The sequence below is a fragment of the Macaca thibetana genome, chromosome 5 (assembly GCF_024542745.1).
Source record: "Macaca thibetana thibetana isolate TM-01 chromosome 5, ASM2454274v1, whole genome shotgun sequence".
In the NCBI taxonomy this organism is placed as follows: domain Eukaryota; kingdom Metazoa; phylum Chordata; class Mammalia; order Primates; family Cercopithecidae; genus Macaca; species Macaca thibetana.
In genome coordinates, this window is record NC_065582.1 from 42,256,693 (window position 1) to 42,263,768 (window position 7,076).

At 41.2% G+C, this 7,076-nt stretch overlaps 1 long non-coding RNA gene across 2 annotated transcripts in view; it reads left to right on the forward strand.

Annotated features, from left to right (window-relative positions):
- The window catches only part of LOC126955380 (uncharacterized), a 51,301-nt gene extending 46,569 nt beyond the window's left edge, over positions 1 to 4,732 (forward strand). Inside the window, exons 5-6 of one of the 2 annotated variants that reach the window (XR_007725916.1) lie at positions 2,469 to 2,620; positions 4,218 to 4,732. This is a non-coding gene — a long non-coding RNA (uncharacterized LOC126955380). The remainder of the gene's footprint in view (positions 1 to 2,468; positions 2,621 to 4,217) is intronic. The other variant, XR_007725917.1, reaches the window with a different exon arrangement.
- Positions 4,733 to 7,076: the final 2,344 nt, after the last annotated feature.

Below are 7,076 nucleotides of genomic sequence, written 5' to 3' on the forward strand. Positions count from 1 at the left end.
TATTCCATGCTGCAAGGTTATTTTAACTCTTCAGGTTTTTGTCACAGTATAGTAGGAAGGAACTTTGTGTATCTTAATGTTCCACAGAGCATCATAGTATTTATTATATTGATGACATCATGTTAATTGTGTTGCTGCAAGGAAGTGGGAAGTACTCTGGATACCTTGGCAAGACCCATGGGTCTTGGGTCATAGCCTGGGAGATAAATCCTACAATGATTTAGGGGTCTGCCATACTTATGAAGATTTTAGGGACTCAGTGGTTTGGGCTATGCAGGGATATCCCCTTTAAGGTAAAGCAAATATTATTGTACTTCAAACTTTTCACCCCCAAAAAAGAGTACAGTAGCAATGGGCCTCTTTGGGCTGCAGTGACAGTACATATTCTACTTCAGAATACTGCTCTAATTTCTTAGGTAAGTTGGGAGACTATTTTGAGTGGAGCTCAAAGAAGACTCAGAAGCAGGTGCAGCCTGTAGTGCAAGCTACTTTACTGCTTAGGCCAGAAGATCAGGCATATCCAATGGAATTAGGAGTAATCATGCTGGGTAGGGATGATGTGTAGAGTTTCTGGAAAGCCCTAGTAAGTGGTATGCAGGAAAGACATCTAGAATGAGCACAAATTAGCGTATCAGAGAGGTACTCACCATTTGAAAAACAGCTTCTAGAATGCTACCACAGTAGAAATGGAGTGTCTGACAACGGGAGTATCAAATAACTATGGGCTTTGTCATGAGTTAGATTCCCGAAGTCATAATGTCAGAAAGGTGAAGTTACAATCTTGCATGAGAGAAATACTACATTTGGGTTTCATTCCTGTAATCTCAGCACTTTGGGAAGCAGAGGTGGGAGGGTCACTTGAGGCCAGGAATTTGAGACCAAACTGTGCAACATAGCGAGACCTCGTTTCTACAAAAATAAAAAACAAACTTAGCTGGACATGGTGGCATGTGCCTGTAGTCCGAGCTACTCAGGGAGGCTAAGGTGGGAGGATTGCTTGAGCCCAGGAGTCCAAGGTTATAGTGAACTATGATTGTGACACTGCACTCCAGTCTGGGTAACAGAGTGAGACCCTGTCTCTAAAAAAAATAACTAAATAAAAGTACATTAGGGAGCTTGTCAGAGGGCACAAATAAGTCACAAAGTTCCAAGGACAAAGAGAAAAATCACAAGTGTGTGAAGAGAGAATAAAAGAATATATCATTTTAAATAAAAATGTGATTGTTAAATGTCTCATTAACAAATATGGATAATGAGGACACAAGCAATACCTTCAAACTTTTGAAAGAAAATGACTCTGTACCTAGAATTTGTTACCCAGCCAAACTATCAATCCAGTACAGGGAAAATATAAAGACATTTTCCAATATTTTCAAAATAGTCATTTTTTTTCCATTAAAAAATTACCCAGGGATGTTTACTAGAGAAAAAAATAAAGAACTTAAAAAGATACAGCATTTAGAAACAAAAACCAGGAGTTCAGTGGAAATCAGTTGCAACCATCCTGCAGCTACATTTGGGATTCATGCCTTGTAATCCCAGCACTTTGGGAGAAAGAGGCAGGAAGATCGCTTGAGGCCAGGAGTCATCCTGCAACTGCTTTCCTTGAAAGCTCAGAATGCGATAATAGCACATAATAGAACAGGAAGACAGAGGCTCTGTAAAGAACATCTTTTAAAAAATAGTGTCCATTCCCAGCTTGTGTAATTAAACACACAGAGCATCTTAATATCTTGAAAGTGTATTTCTCTATAGTCAGCAAAATAATAAAAGGAAGACAATTAGAAGGTAAAAAAACCTTTATGTCATACATAGTCCAAATATAAAATGAAGGGAGGCCCATGCTGCCCTTCTGGTTTGTACTGCAGTTTCTAGATAGTTCTGCCGGGTCCCATCTTGGTCAGAAGATGAGGCTTTCCCATTGTGATACTGTCATCCTGAGGCAGGAGAATAGGACCTGGAGGCAGGGAACCTAAAGACTTCCTAGAACTAAATCAAAAGAAACACTTTAGCTATGACAGGAAACATCCTCTTCATTACATAGGGCGTACACCAAGTAAATAACTTTTTAACTTCAGTTTAGCCTCTTCATTTACATAAAGCATACACCAAGTAACCGGTGGAAACTTCTAGAGTGTGTTTAAACCCCCCAAAATTCTGTAACTGGGCTCTTGAGCAACTTGCTCATGCCCGCTTCCACCCTGTGGATCCACCCACCTCGGCCTGCCAAAGTGCTGGGATTACAGGTGTGAGCCACTGCGCCAGGCCCAAATATCTCCACATTCTAAACAGAAGTGTTAGAGATGTCACTATTTGCTAAGGGTTGGCTACTGGGCAACCAGAGTGGCACAGCTACCGTTTCCCACAACACCTTACCTCACAGAGGGCTATTTGTTTAGAATGCCGGTTGATCGATCTGGGTGGCCAGAAGTTTGGGCTGAGCTAGTTCTTTCTCTCTTTTTCTGCAGTCTCAGGGCCTGTCCACGTGTTTTCTTGAGCAATGTGTTTGGTCTTCTGGAATTATGATTCAGGGATTCAAGAGACCATGGTGGAAGCTTCTAATCCTCTTAAAAAGCAAGACTGATCATGGGGAACTGTCCTGTCCACTGGTACGTTATTGGTAAGTAGCAGAGGCCAGCCCAAATTCTTGGGGATGGAAGATGCGCCCCATCCCTCCACGTGAAGCGTGTCACTTGTGGCCATCTTTAATCCTCCACAGCTTAAATGAAAAGCAGAAGCCCTTGCTCAACCTTCACTTCTCCTGATGCCCACTCCCCTGAGGCAACCACTTTCAACTGTCTAATTGCTCATGCTGGTGTTTGACGCCATGTTTTTGAACAACATGGCTATGCTGCCATTTCCCTGGATTTATCAATTTCAGACATTATTTATTGGCTTCTTTTCAGGGTAGATGGGGTCTTACCTCAATCTTTCTCTTTCTCTCTAGTTTCTCTCTCTCTGTGTCTCTTTCTTGCCCCCTTACACACACACACACGCACACACACACTCATGTAGACACACACAGAGATACACACATGCACAGACACACACGCTTTCCCTTCTCTGATTACCACAAATACAGCAATGTCATAATTTGGACAATATTAGGTAATCTACTAATTCTGTTTCCTCCTGGAGACCAAACCTCCCTTCCAGAGCTTTCTGCCCTCCCGCTGCAGTCTAGACTGGCTTCTCTAGGCCTGTGGCTGTCAGCTGTCATGCCAGGCCTTCTCTACGTTCTTATTATGGGACGTCTCTTTGCCTTTTTCCTGGGTTGGGGCCCCCATTTGTCTGAATCCCTTATTTTCTCTTTTTTGGTTAACTACCTTGTTTTACTAGAGATAATCTGTTTTGGCCCCCAAACTCATCTTGGATTTGTCTTCCTTCCTTCCTTCCTTCCTTCTTTCCTTCCTTCCTTCCTTCCTTCCTTCCTTCCTTCCTTCCTTCCTTCCTTCCTTCCTTCCTTCCTTCCTCCCTCTTTCTTTCTTTCTTTCTTTCTTTCTTTCTTTCTTTCTTTCTTTCTTTCTTTTCTTTTTCTTTCTTTCTTTCTTTCTTTCTTTCTTTCTTTTTCTTTCTTTTTTCTTTCTTTTTCTTTCTCTTTCTCTTTCTTTCTCTCTCTGTCTTCCCTTCTTTTCTTCCTTCCTTTTCCTTCTTTCCTTCCTTCCTGCCTTCCTCCTTCCTTCAAGCTTTCTTTCTTTCTCTTTCTCTTCCTTTCTTCTCTCCCTTTTCTCTGGAAGTCATTTGTCTTGTTGGGCATGGGAGGAAGGTAGTAGTGAATGTTTGGGCAACCTTCTTTAGCGTGGAAAGCAAACCTCTCCCTTCTCTTTCAGGAATGGGAGATCTGGAAATACTGTTTCTGGAGAAAGCTCTTCCTGACTTTGAGGAAAGGAATCAATACTCTGGGGTTCAGGTTTAATGGATTATCATTCCTGTTAGCCATTAATAGCTTCTGTGTCAGAAAAAGAGAAAATAGAATTTTTCTGCTGTGGCAACAGGAGAAAGGGGAAATAGGTTAAATTGGCTGAGGAAGGGAGAAGAAGTGTATGTGTGGAGGTGAACACAAGAGCTAGCAGGGAGGTCACTGCCAGAGAAGTTCCACGCCCCACCCTGATGGTCCTGGTCTGTACTGGGAGCTTCAGTGCTGGCCTTAAGCGTCCTGCAGGTGAATCACAGCCACTGTGGGTGCCCAGCTGAGTCCTCTCTCCTTTACTCTGCAGCAATCAGAGGAAGCTACGCCCTGATTTGTAACCTACCTCTGTCTCCAGGACAACTCTAAGACCAAAGGACTCCTTGGACACCTAGTCAGGAGGGTGGTGAGTTGAACTGAGCAAGCTTGAGCATTTCAAACTGAAACATTAGAAGTGGACACTTGCACTTTATACAGAGTAAGGCCCAAATTGAATTAACCTGGAGTGAGTCTGCAACAAGCCTAGCGTCTGCATTTCTATGACTGACCTCAGCTAACACTGGAGCTACTTAAATTTCCAATGATTTTGGAAAACTATTTTTTTTTAAAGTGTGTGATTTGAAGGTAAATGAACCTATTCCAATTTAACTGCTTTATTTTTGTGGTTGTATATATAGTCATATTTAAGCAATTTAAAATCCAAACTCCCTTTTGGAGCTGTTTTGTTTTCTGAAGGGTCTTACTGCCCAAGATGGTGTCTGGGTGCAGAAGGGAGTTTATTTACCTTCCGGCTTTGGGGAAGGGCTCCTTGCCCAAGTGATGTGGTTCTCTCGTTTACCTGTTGATCACTAGTTGAGATATGTACTCACCTCACTTGACTTTTTTTTTTTTTTTTTTTTTTTTTTTTTTTACATTAAGAAAAATCTTTTATTTCTGTAGGTTTTTGGGGAACAGGTGATATTTGGTTATATGAATAAGTTCTTTAGTGGTGATTTTTGAGATTTTGGTCACCCAGCACCTGAGCAGTATGCACTGAATGCAATTTGTAGTCTTTTATCCCCCACTCCACTCCCACTGTTTCTCCTGAGTCCCCAAAGTCCATTGTATCATTCTAATGCTTTTGTATCCTCATAGCTTAGCTCTCACTTATGAGTGAGAATATATGATGTTTAATTTTCCATTCCTGAGTTACTTCACTTAGAATAATAGTCTCCAGTTCTTTCTGGGTTGCTGTGAATGCCATTAATTCATTCCTTTCTATGGCTGAGTAGTATTACATCATATAGATATATACACAATTTCTTTATCCACTCATTGATTGATGGGCATTTGGGCTGGTTCTGTATATTTGCAATTGCAAATTGTGCTGCTATGAACACGTGCATGCAAGTATCTTTTTCATGTAATGATTTCTTTTCCTCTGGGAAGATATCCAGTAGTGGGATTACTGGATCAAATGGTAGTTCTAATTTTAGTTCTTTAAGGAATCATCACACTGTTTTTCATAGTGGTTGTACTATTTACATTCCCCCCCAGCAGCATAGAAGTGTTCCCTTTTCATCGAATCCACACCAACATTTATTATTTGTTGATTTTTTTATTATGGCCATTCTTTTTTAATTTTATTTTTTTAATTATAATTTATGTTCTAGGGTACATGTGCACAATGTGCAGGTTTGTTACATATGTATACATGTGCCATGTTGGTGTGCTGCACCCACTAACTCGTCATTTACATTAGGTATATCTCCTAATGCTATCCCTCCCCCCTCTCCCCACCCCACAACAGGCCCCGGTGTGTGATGTTCTCCTTCCTGTGTCCAAGTGATCTCATTGTTCAATTCCCACCTATGAGTGAGAACATGTGGTGTTTGGTTTTCTGTTCTTGTGATAGTTTTCTGAGAATGATGGTTTCCAGCTGCATCCATGTCCCTACAAAGGACATGAACTCATCCTTTTTATGGCTGCACAGTATTCCATGGTGTATATGTGCCACATTTTCTTAATCCAGTCTGTCATTGATGGACATTTGGGTTGGTTCCAAGTCTTTGCTATTGTGAATAGTGCCACAATAAACATATGTGTGCATGTGTCTTTATAGCAGCATGATTTATAATCTTTTGGGTATATACCCAGTAATGGGATGGCTGGGTCAAATGGTATTTCTAGTTCTAGATCCTTGAGGAATCGCCACACTGTCTTCCACAATGGTTGAACTAGTTTACAGTCCCATCAACAGTGTAAAAGTGTTTCTATTTCTCCACATCCTCTCCAGCACATGTTGTTTCCTGCCTTTTTAATGATTGCCATTCTAACTGGTGTGAGATGGTATCTCATTGTGGTTTTGATTTGCATTTCTCTGATGGCTAGTGATGATGAGCATTTTTTCATGTGTCTGTTGGTTGCATAAATGTCTTCTTTTTATTATTATTATTATAGTTTAAGTTCTAGGGTACATGTGCATAACGTGCAGGTTTGTTACATATGTATACTTGTGCCATGTTGGTGTGCTGCACCCATCAACTCGTCAGCACCCATCAACTCGTCATTTACATCAGGTATAACTCCCAGTGCAAACCCTCTCCCCTCGCCCCTCCCCATGATAGGCCCCGGTGTGTGATGTTCCCCTTCCCGAGTCCAAGTGATCTCATTGTTTAGTTCCCACCTATGAGTGAGAACATGCGGTGTTTGGTTTTCTGTTCTTGTGATAGTTTGCTAAGAATGATGGTTTCCAGCTGCATCTATGTCCCTACAAAGGACATGAACTCATCCTTTTTTATGGCTGCATAGTATTCCATGGTGTATATGTGCCACATTTTCTTAATCCAGTCTGTCACTGATGGACATTTGGGTTGATTCCAAGTCTTTGCTATTGTGAATAGTGCCGCAATAAACATACGTGTGCATGTGTCTTTATAGCAGCATGATTTATAATCCTTTGGGTATATACCCAGTAATGGGATGGCTGGGTCATATGGTACATCTAGTTCTAGATCCTTGAGGAATCGCCATACTGTTTTCCATAATGGTTGAACTAGTTTACAATCCCACCAACAGTGTAAAAGTGTTCCTATTTCTCCACAGCCTCCCCAGCACCTGTTGTTTCCTGACTTTTTAATGATTGCCATTCTAACTGGTGTGAGATGGTATCTCATTGTGGTTTTGATTT